This window comes from Sturnira hondurensis, unplaced genomic scaffold, assembly GCF_014824575.4.
Source record: "Sturnira hondurensis isolate 20B ecotype Veracruz unplaced genomic scaffold, ASM1482457v3 Scaffold0021795, whole genome shotgun sequence".
Classification (NCBI taxonomy): domain Eukaryota; kingdom Metazoa; phylum Chordata; class Mammalia; order Chiroptera; family Phyllostomidae; genus Sturnira; species Sturnira hondurensis.
The window spans coordinates 6730950-6757179 of NW_028094426.1; positions in this window are offsets into that span (position 1 = coordinate 6730950).

Consider the following 26230-nt stretch of genomic DNA (forward strand, 5'->3'; position numbering starts at 1 on the left):
AAGAGGAAAAGAGGTGGGGAAGGGAGGCAGTTGGATCATGTGTGATATGTTAAAGAAATCCAGATATCTTCCTGTAGGCATTGGGAGGGACCTGATAAGATCTACGGTTTAGAAAGAGAACTTGTAGAAGCATTAAAAATTATTTGGTTGGGCTAAGAGATCATTACAATTTGGAATGTCACACACGACAGTTTCCTGATGAATACTGGCAAGAATGTTCTGAATCTGACTTAGTTACCAACGGGGGCAGATTCTGCTAGTTGCCTACATAACATCTATTTTCCCTTTCTTCACTACTCACAGAATTACAATTTTACTTGGGGTGGCAATGTGCCAAATTAAAAATGCTCATCTTCCTCAAAGACAGATTTGAAACTAAAGCCCTATGACCCTAATATTGTCCAATGAGATGTAAGGGGAGGGACTTCAGTAAGCTCTGCTGTTTTCCTGATGAGAACATGAAATACACAGTGAACACATGCCTTTATGTTCAACCTTACCCCTCTTTCTGCCTGAAACACGTGCACGATGCCTAGAGAGGGACCAATCAAGGTGTGGGCTTCAGGACAAATACATATGAAAAGGATGGTAGCATTGAAAAAAAGAAGAAAGATCTGTTCACTCGATGATCCTTTCAAGCCACTGTACCATCCTGAGCTGCCAACCTCCAGATTTCTTTTGACATGCAAAATAAATAGATTCTACTTCCTAGGGCACTATAATGACATTTCTATTACATACAGCCAAAAGCAACACCAACTGACTCAGTAATGAAGGAAAGTTCATGGGTAAAGATCAAGCAAAAAAAAAATTAAAGCAAACAATAACAAAAACTAAACAGTAAACAGAAAAAAGAATGTTGTTCAAGACAGAGAATGGACCAGAGAGGACCCTCCCCCAAGCTTTGTATTGTGGTTTACATCTCCAAAAGCCTCGATCTTTGTCTTATTAATTTCATCATATATTGACTTTTGAAAAGTTTAAACCCATGACCTAATTCCACCTCACTTTATTTCTTTGGATCAATGCAGGATTAAGAATGAACCTAACCCCCAAGTTAAGGATGACCTCCACTGCAACCTGTAAGTACAAGCAAATACATACCCAGAGTATTTGGAGGGTTCCCATGGCATTCTACACAATCATTTTCCTCTTAAACTGCCAACCAAAACTACCTATCAAAGCAAGGAGCACTAAAATATCTTGCTGTGGCAAATTAGTTTTGGTAAAGGAGCCACTATAGAGCCATATTTAGTAGTTTGTTTTCCTGAACACAAGGACTGATTGAACATCAGCATTACCCTCGTTTAAAAAAACAAATTACCATTGATGTACAAATTATATTTTAAAACGTGCCAGACCTGCCAAGTGAGGCTTTGGAACCCAGACACAATGGATAGGTCACATCTTCTCTTCCAGTGAACATGTGTAGTTCCCGTTGGCATTTCTGGGATTCTGGCCATAAATGGAGGCTCGCTAACATGTGGTTCTCAGTCATTCGGTTTCCCTGCACCGAACAGGAACTGTTCTGATTGTACGTGGGGCTAATGCTGACACACTGACTTGTTCCAACTAAGTAACTCCAAACATTCACATATGAAGCCGGCCTGCATTACCACTCTGGCTGCCAGATGTTCTTGAGAGGAGCTGTCTCCTCTGTAGCATCATGAACCTTGATTAAAGTAGATGAAGGGCAGTATATTTACTCCATCGCCCTTATGTGGAACAGTGTTCTGGCTATTGATTACAACTAGCCTCCAGTTGGAAAGAATAACCATTACTATATAAAAAGTTCTAAAAGCTCAATTGAGCAAACATGTGAGACAACTTAACTGATTGATTTTTAACTAATGATTGGTCAGCCTGACCCAAAAGGACAAATCCTTTGTGACATTACCTACTTTTATTATGGTCCAAGAGTCAGTAATATCTCTTCTGAGAAGTCATTTTTCTCTTGGATCAGGATGACAAAAAAATGAAAGAATCATTTCTATACTATATTGCAAAAGACAAGACTTTATGCAGAACACACTTACCTCTGTCCAGCGGCATGTGGATCTGATTGGTCCCAGATGTCAGCCAAAAGCAAAGCAAAAAGTGAACCCATGTATCTATTAAAACATCTTTTTATTTATACCTGCATAATCAACTCAATGGTCAGAATACTCATTTAAAAAGAAGATTTACTATGAATACCATTAGTCAAGATCAATCAGAGCTCAGCCTTTGGAATGATTAAACGTGAAAAGCCTTATATTGAATCAGGATGGTAGCATTTTTGCAGATGGTATCAAAGGAGAAAACGGGGAAAAATAAAAGAGAGTGATAATTTTTACTCCAAAAGCTGTGCTATCTATAACTTCTCAAACCTAGACTTTCAGAAATTACAGGGTTGACATTAGTGAGGACATCACTACATAATAAAAATAAGATGGTCTGTGATAGATGCAGAGTTTTCAGTCGTACTTATTTTAGACCTAATAGGGAAGAAATACAAATTTGCTGAAGCAGAACCAACTTCTAGCTTTAAAAATCTATGGCAGGCATAACAAGAAAGTTTCAATTCAAGTGTCAATTCTAATCGAATGGTAGTATTTATTTGGAACATTATATTAAGAAAGCTTAGAGGTACAGTACAGAAAAAAAATAATGCCATAATTGGTTAGTACTGTCTGCCATGGACAGGAATTGATAGAATATGTATCTGACATACGATCCTACCTATGGTACAAGTTCTTGCAATCAACTGTAATTTAAAGAGAAAACTCACAGTTCATTTTCTCTTACTAAAGCCAAATAAATGAAGTTCTAAGAGAATTTAAATATTCTCGATTTTTTTTATTATACTTGTTCACAGGTGTTGGAGCCTTTTTTCCCACACCACCACTTTTCACACCAGGAGAGCTGGTTATTGCTCTGACAGTTATGCATGATGTATGTCTTCCCCCAGTGTATAGCCGCACTTGAGGTAAGAAACAAATAGAAGGTCCTTTAGTAATGAGAACAGAAACATCTGGAATGTGTCAGAATAAAGTGAAGAATGCATCTTAAGAGTATAAACAATCCAAACTGGATGATCATTTAATAAAGTGTGGGCTTAAATTCTATTTAACATCACCTAAGTTTTTTATAGTGATACAGATGAAAATCAGCAATACTGTAGACCACACACGGTAATGTATTTTATTTACTGATTGATTTCAATAAATATTGACTGGGCATCTATTCATGGTCAAGCCCTATTCTAAGTATTTTTATACTTCCTAACTCTATACTCTGAGAGGGCCAAGAAGCAATGGCATCCCACTAGCAATGAACACACTGAGAGCTCAAATCTTAGAACCAGTCCTTTTTGGAAAAATAGTCAACCCAGGGTCAAGGCAGGGAAAATGCAAGATAAGGCAGGAATGTCTTCTGGGACCAGAAAGTCAGAAAGTAGTCAAAGAATAATAAGGACATGCCAAAAATACACAGGTGCCACCTTAAAAAGGGGCCATATTTGAAATATATTTGAATGCCAGAATGAGTAATGATAGTAACAGACTACAAACCAGTGGATAAAATAGAAATCTTTGAGACTATGCTGAATTTAAAAATATACAATCAGGCCCTGGCTGGTGTAGCTCAGTGGATTGAGTGCGGGCCTGCGAACCAGAGCATCGCGGTTCGATTCCCAGTCAGGGCACATGCCTGGGTTGTAGTCCAGTTCCCTGCAGGCCAACTCCCAGCAGGGGATGCACAAAAGGCAACCATACATTGATGTTTCTCTCCCTCTCTCCTTACCCTCTAAAGATAAATAAATAAATAAATAAAATCTTTAAAAAATAAAAAATAAAAATATACAAATCAAAAAAGAAATTTCTTCCTTATGTTAATCTTCCAAAAAATAAATGTAAATCACAAGAGAACATCAACATTCAAGAACCATGATAATAGAGGTTGATGTGGGTGAGAGTTGTCAATAGAGACTTATAGATGGTGGGGGAAGGTTTGACATCAACAGGAAACAGACATAATTTTGGGATAGTTCCACCATAACTTAATATGATTAGTATTAATATACAAAGGGACAAACGGTAACTTTACAGTGGAGAAAGCTGGCAGGCAACAATATGACTGAGTAAAAAGTTAACGTTGTCCATATGCGGCCCAGCTTTGATGTACTGAGAGGGTCACAGCATCTTTTCCGTGATGCTCCTGCCAAAGCCTGCCCTCGGTCTGGTCCGGAAGAAACATTGGAGAGACCCAGGCTGAGTGTCACATGATAGAGCATAGAGCCTGGATTATTTCACACTGTGAAGGGTGAGGAAGATGGGGGAAGGGGAAACACCTATAAAATTGGAGGAACTTGAAGAGGTACAACTTAACGCAACATCCATTCCTGGATGACATGTTGGACCACAAAGGAAAGGCACAGTTTAATAGCTAGAGAAATGTGAATGGGATCTGTGGGTTAGCCAGTAGCACTGTATCAACAATTTCCTAATTTGGGAGGTTGTCACGGAGGTTATATAGGTGAGTGTTCAGGTTTGGGGTATGACACACCACAGTGTTTAGAGAAGGTGTGACATCATGTCTGCAACTTGCTTTTCAATAGTTCAAAAAAACTAATGGCAATGGAGGCATTTTTTGAAAAGGGAGTGATGGAACAAATATGTTAAATAGTAACAGTTGGAGAATCTCCATGAGGGGTACATAAGAGATCTCTATAATGTACTTTCAACTTTTCTGTAAGTTGGAAGTTATTCTACAATGAATTTTTGAACTGATTTTTTTAAAGTCCATGTGATCAAGACTATTTATTGTTGAGAGGTATAGCAGGAACAAATCTTGGCCCACAAACCTAGGTTATATAATTTTTTTTTACTTTTCTGTTATTTAGCTGAATGTCCAATTCAGCTCTAGAGTCTGCCAAGAGTAGAAGAAATTTAAAGTATTTCAATTCAGTGACTCTCCACACACCCCTTTTCAGGGAGTTACATGTAATTTCTGGACTCTAGTAAATTCCAAGATACTGGAGAAAAGTGAGAGAACGTAGCCTTCAATTCCCCCAGCCTTGCAGACATTCACAGAGGTACTGACGTCTCTCTCTGGTCCCGTGTTTGCATTCCAGGAGGTCCCTGAGGAAATAATCCTCATTTTTCTTCCACACGGCTCCTTCAGGTTTGCTGCTCTGTCCACCCTAACGACAAGGAGCATTTCGTAAGCTTCCCCTCTCCTCCCTTGGCTTCTGAAAAACCTATATATACAGTGTAGGGTAAAGTACGGGCGTGGGGAGTCGAAGTCCTGAAGTGAACAACTGAGATAAACTTTCTACCAACTTAGGGAATGAAAGGACAACTTAAATATTTAACTAAAATGTAGAAAAATTAATAGAACCTATTTTTCTGCACACTTGAGCTTCTAACATGACCCAAGAAGGTTAGAGGGGAGGGGGAGGGGGTTTGGGGGTGGAAGAATTCTTGCCTGGCTTTTGAATGTCAAAATCCTAGGTCCTTGGGAAAATAGAAAGGAATGGCTCATGGCTTATATTAAAACATTTTTTTAAATATCACTCCCCACTCTCTAAGACAAAAGAAAAGGATTATCAGGATTGAGAAGGAAAAGAATCAGAAGAAAATTGTTAATACACAGAGAGAGAGGCCCTGACGCCCGTGGCCTAAACTAATCCAAAGAGGTAGCGAAACCCCATATACATTCATGGGGTTCTATCTAAATCAGATAGAACTTAACATCCTGTTTCACAGCAGAGTCTTGGGGTGGTGACAACCCCCCCAAAGAAAACAGTGGCTGCCTGCTATGCCTAGGCCAGTGGGTCTCATCCCTAGCCAAATATTGAAATTGCTTGGGAATCATACCAATAACTCACACTCTAATTCAGGACAGTATTCTTAAACTTTAACAGATATCTGAATCACTTCCATGGTTCTTAAAATTAATATATATAATATATAAAATATAAATATATGTCTTGGATACCACCCAGGAAGTTCTCGATTTAATAAGTCTTGGATTTGTCAAGCGTTTCAGTTTCCAATTCATCTCCAGGCCAGGCTGACTACCCCTACCTACCCCGGGACAACACTCTAAGAACCACTGCCTTAAGTGCTGGTACCTTTAAAGCTCCTTACATTCAGCTAGGGTTGAAAACTGCACATTTAAGCCTTGGAGCCCCAGCAATGACCCAGACATTGCTGCCTGTTGCATGGGAGAAACAAAAAGCATTCCCAGGGTGGGCCCAGAGGGTGCACCGCAGTAGTGGAGCGATCCCCTGAATCCGGAGAAACGAAGGTCGGCCTGAGAGCCCGTGGTAATGACTGGTCAAGAATGAGATGGGAGTGCACAGCTCGGAAGATGCCGTTGTGGCCAGTTGACGTCAAATTGCTCCTTTCACTCCCCCACAACATAGTCACAACCCAGGGAGCCAGTGAGGGGGCAGTGGAACTCCCTGTTTAGCTGAGAAACTTGTTTTTACCACTTTACTGCCACAGGGACTCAAAATAGAAATCATACTGAAGTACAGAAGAACTCAAAGGTTAAAACTTTGTGGACTGATTTCTTTTTTTTCATTTAAGGTAGCAGGCAAGGTCTCTTTCCAGGGCTGAGGGGACCAGAAAGGGTGTGAGAAGATTGTTAAAGTTTGGAATGCTGGCTGAGGTGATGAGTGTGGGAACAGACCAGGGATTGTTAAAAGGATTATCAGGTTTATCGATCTGAATTGCAGGGCCAACCGGAGATGGAGAACCATAAATTTGTAGTGGTGTCAATTCACACAGTTGTGTGACTTTTCTCCACTGGTGTGGCTGACCAGAGGGGTTGCTAATACTGATGTAACTTTGGGGGTCTGTGGATAGATATAGCTAAAGGGCAAGTCAATGAAAGAAACTAGGGATCTTGAGTGTTGGTTGAGAAGTTTAACTATTAACTCATTGGAAAAAATCTGGCAGCCAATCAGAACTGAAGAAGGTGGAAAGTTGGTAGCAAAAGAATATAATAAAATGTATCACTAAAATGGGAACTATATTCCAGCCCAGTATTGCTATGGGGCAAGTATAAAAATAGATAGTGGATACAGGAAAAGGGAGCACCAGAAAAACACAGTTCAAGAACCTAATCAACCAGCTAGAGAGCAAAATATTTAACCACATAAACTTTAAAATAATAATTTGAGGACAAATACTCAACTAAGTTTCAGTGAAAAAGATATCTTTATGAGAAAAGAGAGCAGCAACTATTGACACATACATAGAGTTATTTTAGCCATTTTAAATGGACTAAAAGGCTCATGATTCTTGCATTATAAAAAAGGCAAAAGTCTGAAAATCAAGTAAAAGATTTTAAAAAATTATAACTTGAGAATTCAAACACTATCAGATTATTTAACATCTTCTACCTAATACCAAGTAGGACTTTCCCAGGATTGTTATCTGGTATATTTGTCAGATGTTTTACAATAATAAATAATTTTAGCGAGCAAAACTAAAAGGACAATTGCTTGCATGTTTATCAGCAAGCTCCATTTTAGTAGTCCTTTTCTTGTCCTGAAAAATCCACTGAATTGGCATGAAACCAAGAGTTATTTGTGGTGAGTCTGAGAACGCAGCACACATGTTTGCCAAAATACTTGTAAGATAATGCTAAATTCAATGGGACATTAATCATATGAGTTTTAAGAAGAAGAAGACATGGCACAACAGTTTCTCTTAGTTTGCCCTGAGAAAATTCCTCTAAAAGGATCTGCTGATAGATTCTGCCACTTATTTTAAATCGGAACTGCAGAAATGAGTAAGTAATTCACCGAATGCCTGGGAGCACTATGTGAAATTCCAGGGACTGATTGAAAGTGTTGATCCAGATGGTGGTCAGACAATGTTTGGGAACTCTGCTGTCAGCCTAATTGTGAGTAATGACTGAACTCTGAGAAGTTTGCACATTTGAATCAGATAAGAATCCACAATGTTGGGTTCTTTCAAACTGTTTAAATGTGCCTTGGGCCATTTGTGTTTTTTTTCACTTGTTTTAATGGCTAACATTTCCATTCCTAAGACGATACTCAAGAATATACATTTGATGGCTTCCTAAACTACCTTGAAATCTGTGACTTATTTCATTGGAAAGCTTTTAAAACCAAGTGTATTGGACAAATCACGAAAACTGAATAACTGATTATTTACACATCAAGTATTTTGTGTGAGTGTCTCTTCTCTGCCTTTTTCTGCTCCACCACCTCTTTCTCCTCCTCCTCCTCTTTTTTCAGAATACTTCCTCTCAAGGCTGCCTGAGGCCCACTAAGACCATATAGTTTAGTGGGAAGGAAACAACAAACACAAATAAATAGGTATAACTACTACCAAACTACAATAAGAGCTACAAAATCTTATTGGGTAACATGAAAGAGAATAATGGCAGTGAGAAGATAGAGAAGATGAGGAGTCACATTGCTTCAGAAATGGTGTCCTGGAAGGCTTTTTGGAGAAAGTGCCTTTGAAGACAGGCTGACTTTGAGAATAATGGTCCAAGCAGAGCAATATATGCGTGAAGCCCTAAGAAAGAAAGAGAACGGGATGTTCCCAAAAGTGAGAGTTTAGTGGAGCTGGAGCCCAGTGAGATTAGAAAACCAGAAATAAAATGAGAGAAGCAGTTAAGGGGTTAGACATGAGGGGGCTTGCAGGGACGGGAAGGGGTTTGCATTCTATTCTAAGTGCAGTGGGTAGTTGCTTGAGGGGGAGAAGTGGAGAACATCCATAAGGTCCTACTTGCGGTTTTAAAAGAATCACTGGCTTGTCCTGGAGAATGGATGGGAGAAAGAAAAAAGTCGACGAATTAGGACGAAAAGAGAGAATTAGGAATCCATTACTATACACACTAGGAAGAGACCAGGGTTGCCTGAGCTAGGGCAGTGGCAGTGGAGACATTTGGCTCCATCTCAATGCTTAGTACACCCCATTCTGTTTTGTTTTTTTTTTTTACATTAGCAAAATGGCCGTATGTTTTGTCCCTCTTATTTGCTCACAGTGATTTATCTGTCTAAAAGACACAGTGTCCAATAGAAGAACTTCACATTGTTTTTTCACTTGTTGCCAGGTGAATTTTTTTCTACCTCTCCTGAAAATGTCATCTTTATAAGGAGTGTATATGAGGGATTTAAAAGAATGATAAAAGGATAGCCAACACTTATCTTCTCTAAATTGGAAGTAGTCACGCTGTTTTGTGTAGGGAAGGAATAACTGTCATTTTGGCTCACGAGAAAACATATTTATATACTCACTTGTCCTGTGAACTAAATACCCATTTTATATAAATATACAAAATAGATGCAAGTCAACAGTATAAACTTGATTCAAATTTAATAGTTAAGCTAAAACTTGAACTTGCTTCCCAAACTGAAAATTTACTAAGCATTATTCTTCCTCCTGGGATGAAAATATCAGTGCTGATACGCCCACGTAGTTTTCAACATATGATAATGTTTGTCTATACTTCCCAACAAATTAGTTAAAGGAAGAAAATGATCATACCTGGCATTTTTAATTCTTCATTGAATTGATGGCTCTTTGGTGACACTAATTATAAGTGAAATTAATGCACACAATATGGCATAAACTAAACCTTTTCATTTCAGAAGAAAGTCTATTGTTAATTAATTTATTTGTTGGTTATGAGGGGCTCAGTCTCACAGCCAAAATATTTTTTCTTATTAGGAAATGAGTAAAATAGATTCTTTATTCTAAATCATCTCTGCAGACAGGCCCAAATTATTCAGTAAGTCTTTAGTACTCACAGTCGGGCATCGGCTGTCTCCTCTGATTCGGATCACTGGCAAACCCTTCCTGGGTAGTCAGCAATTTACAGTGTGAATGAGTGGATATGTCAGCAGGAAAGAAAAATGTAGGTCAAGTGACAATAATTAGCCAACTTTTACGAAGAGAAGAAACTATTCTTTTTCTAAGATGAAATAAAATCATTTTCTTTGGCTTACTGAGTAGCAGAGCAGAGGGGCTGAAATCAGGTTGAGCTGAGGGCCAGTTGATAGTACTCCAGCCCTCTACACATGGCTCAAATTCACTTTATTAATCACCTCAGGGAGTAAATCCCTAATTCCAAATTAGATCTCCAAATCCCTTTCAATTCTTCAGCTTCTCCTAGCTGATCTGGGTAGCTATTTACCCCAGACTTCTCCTTCCATTTTTTTTCATGTGGCCATTCTTGTGATGAATATTTAAACATCAGTGCAATGCTTACATAACCTTAAGTGCATGCTTCTCAGAGGGAGTTGAGTCAGCCAAGCAGAACATATCATGAGGGGGAGGAAGTGCTACCATGGTGATTTACCCAGAGGACTCACCCTACATGGATGTTGCATAAATTAAATTCCTGGTTGTCTATGTCAAAGCTATCTTCCCCTTTCACATGCAATAGCAGTGTAGTGTGATACCAGAACACCAGGGAAAGCAGAAGAGAAGGGGCAACATATGTACTTACAAAAGGCATGCAGAAAATCATTTTCCTGTAGGAATAGTGAATAAGATTATTGCACCAGACAGACCTGCTCCATAGAATGAGAAAATGTTTGCAGGGGAGTGGATGAAAGATGTGATGAATGCAGATGGTATTATGAAACAGTGTCTCCTAAAATCAACATGCTCATTACATACAGTGTTTCCTCAGATGTCATCATGTGACAACTTTATCCTCGTCCCTGTTCCCGTAGCCAGCACTTCATCCATCTTACTTAGTTTTCACAATCTGTTCCGTGTAGTGTCTATGTCCTGTGTCTCCTTAACGCATGGTCAATAAGAATAATGCACTCCTGCCATTATTATGTCAGTCGCCAGGTAGCCACCCATGAAAGGAGTCAGGTGGCTAGCTGTTGGCAACAGTGCTAGAATGTCCTTGCTGTGTGCCAACCGGGAGATACTTCTGTGCGATTGATTTCCTTGGGTTTAGTTTGGCTTTGTTTGTGTATCTCCAAACTGCGTCACTAGAAACTGCGTGGACTCTGGATCTGTAAAAGATCAGTATTCCTGACAGAGAGACAGTCAATAACAATGAGAAACTTCTGCTGCCTTCCTTTAGGGGAGACAGCATCTCATTGTTCATTCAACATTATTTATGCTTCTCACTTACTGAGTATGGGAGATAAATAAAGAGTCAAACTGGTAAAAAAAAAAAAAAAAGCTCTAGATTAAATACTTAGTTAGTGTATCCCAACTTTTAAAAGTTTCTTTTTTCCTCAGAAATTAGGCTTGATTAAATCAGAATCTCAGATACATCCTAATTATAACATATTTGTATTATTAATTGTCTTATTTTTACCACTCAAAACAGATGAAAAATAAGGTGTAGGTCAAACAGAAAAATCCCTTTGTGTACCATATTTTATAATGAAACAAATATTTTAACTAATGAAAGAAATATCTAAGTCCTGATGTAGAGTAGCCATAATTCAGCACCAGGGATAAGAAGTATTCACTTACTGCAGGAAATAGCCCAGATGAGTGAATTCTTGTATTTTGAGCAACAACTATAGGGCAGTCTCTGAGCATAAAGTCACTGCCATCAGGAAGTTCGATACCTACACACTTTTTCCTGAGGACACAGAAAAACACTTCAAAACCAACATGCCCCAAACAAAATTGGAGGTCTTCTCAAACCAATTCCTTCCCCTCTGTGATGTATCTCAGTGGTGGTACCAACATCTACCCAGGGCCACATGCCATAAAACTAAGAGGCATATGTGTCATCTCCTTGACACTCAGCCCCCAAACCCTACCCAACACCAAACATGTTGATTTTATCTCCTAAATACATTTGCCAACATTTGACCTAAGGCGATGTATGCTACACTCATCTCTCACATAAGCTGTGCAAAGTGGTCTCTTAACTGGTTTTCCTGAATCTTCCCTCTCCCATTTACATCTGTTCTCTGCAATACAGTCATATAACCTTGTCAAGATACAAATCTCATACCATCCTTCAAGCTGCCACCGACTGGCATTTGGGGCTCCAAGGGGAGAAGACAGAGACAACTGCCCAGAAGTCAGGATCCATGATCAGAGGAGCAACAGCAAGGTCGACCAAGAATGCACCTTCAAACCAGTCTCCCTGCACATCCTCCCTGTGCGCCAGCCGTGCCAAGTTAACAGCCTTTTCCAGCGCAGAGCAGGCCACTGGTGATTCGTTCCTTCTAAATGAACTCTGTGCACTTTACCCAATAAACTCGTCATTTCCTTTGAAGTGCTCTTCCACCCCTCCTGCCTCATCGGGCCTTCTCTGGCTGCCCCAAGGTCTTTAGTGCTAGGATTCTTTAAATTCCTGGGTTAGGACTTTTGTGTTCATGCTATTGGTAGCCTTTTCTTTTTTCACAAAATAGTCAATATTGTTTAAATATATGGCTATATTTTCTCAATTTTTCAACAAGTATTTTTGAGTACCTACTACTACAGGTCAATATATGTAACTCTAGCCTATAAAAGGTACATAACAGACACTCATTATGTCCTGAGTTTGAAAAAATATTTGTTAATGTTATCTTCTCCAGAACAAAGGAACCCATAGTGTTTTTATCATCATTGGTTTTGTTTTGGTTTGCATTGTTTTTTTTAATCTTCAGTGTTTAGCAGTGTCTGGTACATATTAGGTACCATGTAAGTATTTTTTGAATAGATAAATAAATCCCTGGAAAAGCCTTCACATATTTCCACCAGGCAAACTCCAACTCCTGCTTCCTTCTTTAAAAGAGCGTTTCTCCATTCCTGCAGACAGTTTTGACAACCCCTCCCTTACTGCTCCAACAGCAAATGTGCATATCCTTACTGACAGCCCTTAACTGAATTTTAAAATCTTGTTTGAGCATCTGGTTGTTTTTTTTTCTTTCATTAGAGTGTGAGCTCTTGATATTATGTGTCTCATTGACCCAGTATAATGAACAATGAAGGCAGTAAGAGCTACAATGAAATACGATACTGAGAGTGCGCCAGAACGGCTCATTATTTTGAAACTGAAGGATGTAGGGTTGGGCTTTTGGAAAAAATGGCCCCGGAGTTGAAAGACGAACAAGAGGAATAAAATAGAAGTTCAGGGTCACATGAGGAATAGGGACAAGAAAGGGAAGTCCAAAGAGAGGACAGCGTCACATAGCAACTGTGCATGCGCAGGGAGTGATGGGAGCACCAGGATCACAGGAGACTGGGGGGTTCAGAAGTGACTCACGAATAGTGCAAGAAAGGAACTTGAATGCAGGTTATAAAAAATTAAAGCCATGCTAGGCTTTGCCACGCATAGAATGCGAATGTGGTTAATGAACACAGCACGCTGCAGAACATCAGAATATGGTAAGAGCAGAAAGTAACTGCTGGATTTGGTGACTACCAGTGGGAACTTTTAGAAGACTGTTTTTGGTGGGTATTGGAGGAGAGGGCCAGAATTCAGGAGTTTTCACAGTGAGTGGAAATAAACAAGTACAGAAAAAGTAGATCATTCTGAGAAGTTTAATGTTGAAGGAGAAGAAAAAGACAAGAATTCAGACCTGGCTGGTGTGGCTCACTGGATTGAGCGCTGGCCTGAGAACCAGAGGGTTGCCCATTCAATTCCTAATCAGGGCACACGTCTGGGTTGTGGGCCAGGTCCCCATTTGGGGGAATGCCACAGGCAATCACACACTGATGTTTCTCTCCTTCTCTTTCTCCCTCCCTACCCCTCTCTTTGAAAATAAATATTTTTTTAAAAAGACAAGAATTCAAAATTAATGAAAAGAAGATTACATAGGTGAGTAGGCCTTTAAAAAGGCCAATTAATGGGGGCAAAAGCAAGAAACAGATAAAAGAGATAGTACAGGTGGAAGGTCAAACCTTCTAACGAAAGAGAGATGTTGCTCCCTTAAGGATAAACCTTATAACCTTAAAAGAACCTCCATGGAATGCTTCATTATGAGGATCTCTCTACTAGGATGTATGTGGTAAGGGTAAACTTTAGCATCAAAAAGCATTTCTATTTTATTTACCATAAATGGATGAAGACTATAATATTTTACATGAAAAAAGGGATGGTTTCTAAATTATATAATTCTAGAAGAAAAAAAGATGGTCTCTAAATTTTTTTTAACTCTCAATTTCTTCATCTCCAGTCTCTTCTGCATCACTGCTCTGGACCGATTTCCATGTCACAAGTGATGGCCAGGTCACTCCCTCTCATCTGCTCCAGTGACCAATATTGCTGATGTACAGGGCTTTACACCTCTAAAAATGACTTCCACAGAGAGAAAAATATCACAGGTACCTAGTTGTAAACAAAAATTGATTTCTTGCTACTGTGTATTTTTCATTCTCCAAGTTCAATGGCTGGGCATTCTGTATTCTGAAGATTCTTAAATGAACTTGCCAAGCTTTAACTGAAACTTGACTTCAAGTCCACATTTCCCGTCCCTTTAAGGAATCGGCAGAACGGCGGCTGCCACACACGGAGCGTTCAATGCTCTTGACGTCCTTCCACATAAAATATGAGAAATAAAATCCCCATAGAATTTACTGCAAGACATGAAGCTAATTCATCTTAACATAGTGACAAAATTTTTTTTAAGTTCTTGGAAAACCGAATCATTTCTTTTTCAGAATCAGCTAAATAACTGCTGGATATACTAACATCTTTAGTTAAAGGAAAATTTCAATAAGTTTTTGGAACTTCACCATGATGGTCACTAAGTAGTATTTTTTCCTGCTACTTTCCAAAACAAACCTAACATTGTTATTATCTACTTAAAAATTGTCTGAAATGACATGTTGTGAGTTTTAACATACTTGGCTTAATTTGGATCATCTCTAGCTGTAGCTTTTCCTCATCTTAAATCATCTAACCTCCAACCTCTGATTCATTTTTTGTTTATGGCTGTAGATACAGACACAGTGTATTTAACGATCTGTCCCATATGTTCGTTAAGGTGAGTTCAATCATTCTTTGGCAGAAGTTTCAGGGGGGAAAACCCTGTAAAAGAAAAATTAGATTGACCTAATTGTTTTTTGGAGCATAGGACCTTCACAGCCATATTTTTTATGTCTTTTTTTAAATGATGGTGTTCTCCTGACTCAACCTTCTAACATTTTAAGGAAGATGCTTTAGAGAAAAAGGGGGAAAAATTAATGCTTTTTGTACAGTCTTGGCCTTGCTAGTTTTTTAATACCACTGTGTCTGGCTTATCCTCACATCTTGATTGATTAGAGTTTGATGGGCTAGTGTCTAAGCTTGTGACAACGATGATGGATTGTTGCCGTATCTCATCTATATCATTCCAGAAAGTTCTAAGAACAATCTACTTACTGTCCCATCCTACCAGCTTCTCTTGCTATCTGCACAAGACATTACCAGGTTTGGCTCCAAAAAATTCCTGAAAGTCAGATAACTCTCTCTTCTTTGTTTTAAAGTTTATTTTATTCTCATTGAAGGGAGTGGGGAATGAAGAGAGAGAAAAACATTGATGTGAAAGAGAAACACCAATTGGCTGCCTCCTGCATGTGCCCCAATGGAGGATAGAGCCCACAACCTGGGCACGTGCCCTTACTGAGAATTGAACCAGCAACTCTTTGGCTATGGGGATGATGCTCCAAACAGCTGAGCCACACTCACCAGAGCCAGATAACTCTCTTAATAAAGAATGGAGTAAGAGGGAAAAGGGCTGATGGCTCAATAAAAGAATCATTCACCCTGGCTGATTTTGTTTAGTGGATTGAGCATCTGTCTGCAGCCTGGATTGCCAGTTTGATGCCCAGTTAGGGCACATGCCTGGGTTATGAGCCAGGTCCCTAGTGGGGGACACACAAAGAGGCAACTGCATACTGATGTTTCTCTCCCTCTCTTTCTCTCTCCATTCCTCTCTCTCTAAAAATAAATAAAGTCTTAAAATATATATAGTAAAAAAAATCTTTAAAAAAATCATTTATATTATCCTCATAAGTGGTTACCTAATCAAGTTTCCAAATACCACTTAAATAAACTGTTTAAGTAAAATAAAAGAGAAATGACTTTTTCATAAATTGTGAAAAGAAATCCAATTGCTAAGCATAAAATAATTTTTAATCTCAATTGATTTATAGCATATTTGAAAAAGAATGCATACAAAGTCTCTAATAGAGTGGAAAATATTTCAAGTAACTAAAAAATTACTATGTGTTATAACAAAGAATCCATTTTAAAAAATAACTAATCTTATGAGCTACCAGGTATGGTCTCCAGCGGTTGCCTCAGTCTACACATGTAAAGATAGAATAAACCTTTGTTGCTACCTAACATCCTAATAAGCTAAGTTCTTATTCATTTCTGTAGAAGAAAAGGTGATATAAATGCTTATCTATATGAGATACAGCATAAAAATGCAACAGGGATACAAAATATCTAATCCAAGAAATAGATATTTCTATTTGAAATAGAACTTCTAAAAGTTCCCACTGGTAGTCACCTAATCCAAGGAATAACAATATATTCTACTGTGAGTTAAGACCTTAACAGATTCCATATGTATCAGACATTTTATTCTTATCAGGAACAAATAAGTTCATTTATATTCATCTCCATTCATGAGTTAGATTTCTTTCTTCATGTAAGATTTGATGTAAATATCTTAGTGGTTTTCCTGTTTTGACGAAGAGAATGAGATCAAATATCTATGCTCTTTGTTCCTTTGTAATTGTATTAGTTTGTGAGTTTTAAAATAAAGAATAAAAACATTTCAAATAAAGAATAAAGAATAGTAGTTTTCAAAATAAAGAATAAAAACATTTTCACTTCTGTGCTCAAAGAATTGCCTCGAAAGAATGAGAACAAGAAACACAAAACTAATTCTGTGTTTTACATCTCAAGGAAAACATGTGATAAAAATGATATAAACATGTAAACTGATGAAAAAATGGCCAATGGCTTAGCAAGAAGCAAAGAGTCAAAGCTACATGAATACAAAAGATGGAAACCAAGGAACATCCAGGTAGTTGTCTCTGCAGAACCTCAAAATGACAATGCAAGTAACTATGCAGAATGGCTCAAAAATCAGACACTACAGGAAGCAGGAATAAGCACATGATATAAGAAGGCTATTTTCCAAAACTCTGTATAAGGAGCAATTAGACCTGCAGCCAAAAAGTAAAATTTCTAGAATAAAAGCAAGAGACCAAAGGTTTGCTCTGTGGAAAACCCAACAAAAATAGCCCCAAGTTACAGGCATAGAGAAGGGGCCATATGGGAGGTCTCATGGAAAACAGGTAAGTCAGCACACTGAACTATCTGATCACTCTCCCAGCCCTTCCCTCATGGCTCCTGAATGGCAGCAGCTAGGCTAAGGTCTCCAGGCTGATGTCTCCAGGCAGATGACTGTGGGATCCTTTTCTAGAGAAACTAAAAAAAAAGACCTACAGGTTCTAACATTTGGGACCTCCTAATAATAACAAAGCTAACTGGCCATCTGACTTTCACAGAATGAAGACTACTGGTGTACAAGCCTATCCCTACCCAACCATCTTCCAAACAGGTTTTTAGCTCTTCACTCAAATGAATGGACAGCAAAGTATTACAGAGTATTTGAGTAAATAATCCAACATAAAATATAGCGAGGAAAGTGAATGAGAAATAAAATATCTAGAAGGAAACAGAGATGATGAAAATAATAGAAGATAAAGGTAACAATAATCATAAAATTATCCTAGAAATAAAAGAAGCTATCATATCCCTGAAATAGAAACTGGGCATGATTTCAAAAGACAAAAAGGTAATCTTTAAAAAAGAGATCTTGAAATTTTAAGGTAAGATTTCCACAATATAAAAATCAAGAAGATTTAGATAATAAAGTCCTGGAAATACCATAAAGTAGAAAAAAAAGCCAATTAGATAGGTAACAGAAGAAAATATACGAATAATGAGGATTAATCTAGGACATATTTCATACACATAATAGGATCACCTAGAAAGAATAGATAAAATGTTGGTTAGAAGAAAATCATTTAAAAAAAGACAAGAAAATTTTCTATGATCACAGTACATGAACCTCCAGAATGAAAATGTCCTAGTGCCCAGTGTAGTCCGTAGAAAGAGTTTAACAACAAGAAAAACTATTTGTGATTGATTCTTCATTTACTATAAAATACCTAGATTTTGGCATCTTATTTTTGCTTTATTTTAATTTTTGTTGCTATTTTATGTTTTCATGGTGTTTCCTGGATATTTGAATGAGAAATTAAGTAAAGTATAACAGGATGCTACTATGTTAATAGAAAAAAATCATTGCGGATGGTATATAGCACACAATTTATTACTCAATTGCATATTTTTGTATTATTTCATGACGATCAAATGTGTTTCTCAAAAGAGAAGGGCTAGCTCATACATATACTGTCAAATGACTTTTAATAAGAGAACTCAATGGAGAAAGGAAAGTTGCCATGTGCAAAAATTATTTTAAGAAGGCTCATAGACCCAACTGTAAAAGCTCAAATCAAAGCACTTATGGAAGAATACAGGAAGAGGTCTTTCAACCTTGAAGTAGGCAAAGATGGCTTAGACAAGACAGAGAAAGCACTAGCTTTAAATAAAAAATTGATAAATCTTACTCATCAAAATTAAAAACTTCTTTTCATAAAAAAAGAAAAACCCAACCAAGAAAATAAACAGATAAGCCACAGAGTAGGAGAAAATACTCACAACTCATGTAAGTGGCAAAATATTTGAATTCAGAACACATAAACAACTTGTACAGTTCAATAAAGGAGACAATCCAATCAAAAATAGGCAAAAGACATTTCATCAGCAAAGACATAAGAATGTTCAATCAGCACACTAAAAAGTGTCCAAGATTATTAGTCACCAGAGAGATGTAAATTAAAACCACAGTGACAATGACAAGCCATTGACAAATGTTTCAAATGAAAAAGATGGCATATACACATTGCTGATGTGGAGTGACACGTACACCGCTACTGGGGGTTCCCGCAGTGCAATCACACATTCACCCTGTGACACAGCGATTTCACTCATAGGTATTCATCCAAGAGAAATGGAAACACATGTCCTCAAAAAGCCTGTATAAGAATGTTGATAGCAATTTTAGTCATAATAGCCAAAAACTGGAAAGGGTTCAGCATCCATCAGCAGGAAAAGAGCTAAACAAACACTGGCCTTTATTCTGTGGTATACTGTTCAGCAACAGAAGGGAACACAGATGAATCTCAGAGACACTCTGCTGACACAAACGAGTGTGGGTTATATGATTCCATTCAAGTAATGTCCTAGATTAGGTAAAATGAATCAATTGCAAAGTGCTTAGTGTGTATTAAATGGGGAGGGGCACAAGATCCTCCCTTAAAGAATGTGACCCCAGACCTCAACACCCTTTCAGCAACACTTCTCAGTCTTATCAAAGTAGTGGTCTTTCCGACAGCAGTAGCTTCTAGTAAATTTAGTTTAACGGGTTATCTGGAGATATTTGGGTGGGCTCAACAGCAACATTATAAAGAATGCCTAATTAAAGCTAATTTCTGGTTTTGGAATGGTATATATAATATGAATTCAATCATGTATATTGATAATATAAGTAGAAACAAATTTAGCAATATAAAATTCCAATTGAATACCATACCACCCATTTGTTAATTAAAAATATCTGAGGGGTCTTGAGGAAATACAAAAACCCAGCCTACCCAAATAGAACTTCTTCATAAGAGTCAGGCCACCTAAAAATTATTAAATCCATTGAGTTTTACATACAAATGCTATACTCAGTCTCAGTGCTTTTCTCCATTATTCTCCTTGTCTGAAATTTTCTTGCAATCTTTCCAAATGTGTCTTTGATGATATTTATGTGAAATTTTAGATGAACTCTCTCAACCTTCCCTTTATAATTAGTTCCTCTCTCCTCTCAGCTATGTCTCTTTTGTTTAACGTATAATATTTCTTTTCATTTCTTTCTCCACCCACAACATTTTTATGTACTTGAGGGTGGGGCCCATGGTGTATTTGTTTCCTAAGAGTGTATCACCTCAGAGCCTAAATTTTTCAATGTAATGTATTTTATTGAATGATTTCACCAGACTTTTGGTCCTCTGAGTATTTTATTTCATTGCAAACTCTACTTATTAACCCTCTTAACTAATGACACCTGAGTCATATATTACTTTTCCATGAAAAAAAACAATCCACTAAGATGGAGACACACTGTCATCACTTGGTCAGGACAGAAATTCCAGCCAGAAAAAGGGCACTAAAATAGAAACTGAAAAGGTGCCAAATGCAAGAGTCAGCTCTTTGGGGCCATAAGAACTTTATAGAGGTTTTATAGCTTTTGGATGTTTTCTAGGGAAGTCTAAAGTACTTAGTATACTAGTTCAGAATAACTCACTTTGGTGTGCTAAGCATTTCAGTCTTAAAAACTGCTACATAGGATTTTTATCAGGTTCAAAATAGCAAGGTGTGTGCAACATGTGTGCAAATGTGTGTTGTGTTCTTGCAGAAAATACCTTAAGCCAGATCCTACATTATTATTGTTATTTTTCTGAAAACTTTCCAGGTATATATTCTAGCCAATATATTCCTTATATTAAAAGTAGTGAAATTTTCAATGTAGCATTATTCACTGAAAGGAGCAAATTGTTTTCTACTTTTTAAGGCTCTGGAAAGTAAAGTGACATATTCAGGTCACTAAGAAAATGAACGTCAGGGCTGGCACGCATCAGGACTTATCTAACAAACCTTCCTTCACCTGCAACTAGTAAGTGGTTATGCGACATAGAATAAAGGCATGATAGCTTTAGTATCCAGAATCCTGGCATCAATAGAAATTCACATTTTGTCTGGACAACCATGGGCCATTATCTCATGTCTCTGGGTCTCAGTTTCTTCTTTTATTAAATAAGGGTAATAATATGTCTCTCATAGAATTTTTCTGAGGATTACATGAGTACAGTGAAAAAGTACATACAAGGCAATAAAAAGGCTTTTGTTGAATCGGAAATGCATTCATAACAGCTCTGTGAATCAGTGAAGTCAATATCATCATTTCACCCACCTAGACTATCACTCTATATATAAGATCATAGTTCTGGATTCAGAACTATAAATTCAAAGAAAAACTCTTCGTAGCCATAATACTTTAGGCAATGTTAAAGTTGCCAGGATATGGCAGCCAATAAACCACCCCAAACATGAGACCACAGAGGTGCTTCAATATCCACAAGCATTCCAGATCTCTGTTTCATGTGTCTTCTGAAAGGAGGCAGAGTGTTTGTCTCTATCTAGTTCTCACAAATTAAGTGGACCGAAATGTTAGCCGTGTGACTTAAATGAGCGTCACATGAACAAGCTCTTTTTGGAAATGTCACCTAATGAAAGGTTGCATTTAGAAAGGGCATAAAGCTGAACAAGATAATGGTATAGTGGTTTCCTGGTACACAGTTGGGGACATTACCTTTGCAGCTGGAAAATATAACAAGGATGCAGCCAATCTGGTTAGCGCATGCACAGGAATTACTCAGAGCATGATGCGTCTGCTTTGATTTGAAAGCTGGTTCTCCCAAACCAAACCAAATAAACCTACACCGAGCTTAGCATGGGTTGTTTTCCTGTTGTTAGGCAGAAGTTTGGCTTCAAATGCACAGTCATCCACACTTGACACATTCTCTGTTGCCACAAGTACAGTTGATAAACAGTTAAAAAACTCTCACAGATAATACTTCCAGAACTCCCTTCTGTTTCTAGATTGTTACCCATGGAAATATTCCAAACAAAACAAACAGTAAGAACTGTAGGACAATCTCTGTGGAGCTCTTACCTCCTACTCACATGGTTAAATTCTCATCTAATTCCCATTTGCATACCCAAGGTGCTTAAAACCTAGTGCGCTTATTGCATTGTATTCTCCTCATGGCACTATAACAGACATCACCTACCCTGACTAGCCACCTCTTTGGATAATTAATTATATGCATTTCTACCCTGGCTCTAGCTCTTGAGTAAGAGCTCTTGGAGGGTGGGTACAGTACAAAATCAGAATCATTTTTGTATCGCTGGTGCTTAAAACAGGACTTGGCATCTGATAGGACCTCAATAAACTTCTGTTGACTATCTTTAGAATACCTCCATTATTGCATTCTCTATCCTACTGAGCCCATGCATGTGTTTGTAACAAAGCTCCTGCCTCCATGTGTTCACTGTATCTAGTAACTCCTCGATTCTGAATTAACCAAACTCTTTGAGTTACTTACCACACATCGTTTATTTTCACCAAGCTCCTCACCTACTTTCTCAGTTTCAACGATATTGATCATCAACTCTCTGAAAATACCATGCAACATTTTATAAAAGTTGAAAGTTTCGCAACCACTGCTATCTGCAATAGTACTCTCCCCCAGAAACACCAGAGGCACAAATGAAAGCAAATATACACTTTCAAGTTTTCTAATAGCTCTATTTAAAAAGTAAGTAGAAACAAGTAAAATTAATTTAAACAACATATTCTGTACTATGTATCAAAACATCATGTCAAAATGTGTTCATATAAAGATGACTCAGATATTTTACATTCATTTTTTTCTCATCAAGTCTTCAAACTCTGGAGTGCACTCTAGGCTTACAGCGCATTCAGTTTGGACTGGCCACATTGCTGGTGCTGAATGGCCATATGTGACTAGGGGTTACCATACTGAACAGCACAGACCTATCAAACCACCTTTTCATAAAAGAATGCATACGCAGCACTCTGATACAAAATAGACCAGAATGAATATACATCAAAGCAATCAACCTGGGGGCTGAGACAGGCCTCCATTTCAGAGAAGAAATATAAGTGGGCTCTTTCAGACCTACTCTATCTTCTCTTTACTAAACCACACATCCTCTCATCTTCCTAGGCAATCCTCCTTTATCCAATGATTGTGCATCTGCGAAAGCAGTGATGTGCTTAGTAGAACTATATGTAAACAGATGGCACATTTATATGAAGATGAGGCCATGTGTAAATGACTGTGACTTTGTACAGCTTATATAAATACTGAGAAGAATATATGCGAGAGGCAAATGCAAGATCAAAAGAAGGGGCTGTGACTGGCAGAGTATATAATGATGTGCTTTTTTCCTGCTTGAGTGCCAAAGTGTAAATGCAAACAATGAGTAAAATAAACCTAATAAGTCTAATTATTAATCAAAGGAATGCCAACTTCCTGCTTTCCTCCGTCACAGGAAAAGTAATTAGTAGGAATCAATGATAATGTTTTCACAGCACCTATTATACCAAAGATATCTCAGTTTTTGACCATCAGGAATAGAAATGAACTTAGAATATAGAATTTAGAACTATAAGGACTCATGAAAATACTCCCCACACTTGGCAGAGGGTTCCTAATATTACTGTTTTCGTTCCAGCACAGACCAGTGAGAGTAGGTACAAATATAGAACCAGGTTGCCTATGTGAGGATCAGGTGTAAATTAGATGATAAAAAACTGGGGGGAAACGTCAAAACAACAGTGATTATACATGTAAATCATCAGCCTGGAAAGAATTTGTTCACAATGCAGTTGGGGCAAGAGCTGTGTGTTGGAGGTTGGGAATTCAATTTGATTGAGAAGAGACAAATGGAATTGAGGAGGAGAAACTCAAGAATGAAACATCCTGAACATACTTCAGGGAGTGATAACACTGCAGTGAACACAGGGATGCATATATTCTTTCAAATTAGTGTTTTGGGTTCCTTCAGATACCTTCCCAGAAGTGGGATAACAGGGTCATAAGGCGCTTCCATTTTTAATTTTCTGAGGTGACTCCATGCTGTTTTCCACAGCGGCTGCACCAGAATGCATTCCCACCAACAGGGCACAAGGATTCCCTTTTCTCCACATCCTCACCAGCACTTGTTGCTTGTTGATTTACTGTGATAGCCGCTCTGACAGTTGTGAGGTAATATATCAATTGTGGTTTTAACCTGCATTTCTTTGATGGTTAGTGACATTGAGCATCTTTTCATATGTCTACTGGCTGTCTAATTATTAGACAGAATATGTCCTCTTTGGAAAAATGTCTATTCAGGTCTTTTACCCAATTTTTAGTTGGATTGTTTGTATTTTTGGTGTTGAGTTTTATCCATTTTAGATATTAACCCCTTATCAGATGTATGCACTTTATATTTATTTTTGTTGCTTTACAAAGTACTAATTCCTGCCTAGTAAGAATTTGAATTTTTATTTTATCATTTGCAATATTAGCTATTCTTCCCAATTTCCCACCATAGTTTTTATTATACAAGTCAAATATGAAAGTGTAAACAGGTTAGCAAAGTACTCTTTACCCTAAATGTGCCTAAAGGTGACCAAATTTATTATATGAAATAAAAATGTTCATTCTCATTTAAATTATGTTTCAAAATTAAAATTAAAGGTACTTCATGATGTGAATTTTGAAGTGAATTTGTTTCCTGCATATAAGAAAATAAAAGTACAACAGAATTAGAGACATTAACAACTGCCAAACTGAGAAAATTGATTTTTTAAAAAATTTTACCATAATTGATTACAGAAAACCTGAAGGACAAAGAGTGTGCTGACACCCTTATGGAAAGCATTTATTGTGCCATGTAAAGAAATTTAAGATGCACTTGTCTGTAATTCTTTTAATCTAATAAGCTTACTTAGACTTTTGTTCATATAGATGGCCAGACTAATGAAAAATATGCAACTAAGTTTGATATTAGTTTAATTGGTCTTACAATTTTGAATCAAGACTTCTACTCACCCCTCTCAATTCAGTGATTTCAATGAGCCTTCAAAACAATGATAAAAAAATCAAATAGTAAAATAAAACCAATATGCTTCAGTATTTTAATGTGTATTTGGTTATATATTTTGCAGATAAATATGCATATATAATTTCTTGAGAGATATGTAGAACTGCTTAACTGTAATGCTTTTAACAGTAATACATGACCTAATTATTGCTATAAATTCATTACCCAGGCTTTTCCCTTTTCCACACCAAGCTAAAATGTAAACCTTGCATCATTACAAATTCTAACTGCAGCCAAATACATCCAATTATAATCAGTTGCAGTAAACTCTCACTTTGCATTAGGCATAATTAACCATGTGATAATCAGTATAATAACATTTAATGTGCTGTGAAAGCATTTCTAAACTACTCATGAGAATTCTAGAAAATAGAACATACTTTGATTCAAACCATAAATGTTTTTAACCATTTCATGTTTGAAATTTTATGCCAGTGCCTTGTTGGAGAAATTTAATTATACCCACTCATAAATTAAAAATTGGATATGCTTAAGGACATTTTCACAAGTATTATAATTAAAAATTCTCTATTTTTTGTACTTCTGGCCAAGATGGAGGTGTAGGTAGATTACGCTTTGCTTCTTTGCACAACAGAAAGGAGGACAATAAATTTAAAAACAAAAAACAACCAGAACTTCCAGGAAACTGAACTGTATGGGAGTCCGACAACCAAGGAGTTAAAGAAGGAGCATTCATCTGGATGGATAGGAAGGGTGGAGACAGGCAGCCAGGGTGGTGAGGACACGTGGCAAGGCAACAGAACAGATCGGGTGAGGCAGCAGCTGCTGGACCAGAACGCGTCACATTAGCGCCTTGATAAGCTGGGTGGAACAACTGGAGATGGAGATAGACAACACAACACAGCAGTCCAGCATGGGAAAATAAAGCCTCAAAACCTCTGGCCATAAAAACCTGTGGGAGTTGCGGCAGAGGGAGAAACTCCTAGCCTCACAGAAGAGTTTATTGGAGAGTCCACAGGATTCTAGAATGTGCACAAGCTAGCCCACCTGAGAATCAGCACCATAATGGCCCAATTCATTTGTGGGTAACAGGGGAAATCACTGAAGGTGGGGCAGAAGCCAAGCAAGTAGCATTGTTCTCTCTCTGACTCCTCCCCCACAGCGCAGCAAAATGGGCTGCCACACCCTGGGGAACACCTAAGGCCATGCCTCTTACGATGTACAAATACAGATCAAATACAGATCAAATCTCCAGGAAAAAGCCCTGGCTGGTATGGCTCAGTGGATTGAGTGCTGGCCTGCAAACCAGAGGGTTGTGCGTTTGGTTCCCAGTTAGGACATATGCCTGAACTGTGGGCCAGGTCCCCAGGAGAGAATGAATGAGAACCAACCACACCCTGATGTTTCTCTCCCTCTCTTTCTCCTTCCCTTCCCCCTATCTCTAAAATAATTTTTTAAAAAAACCTCC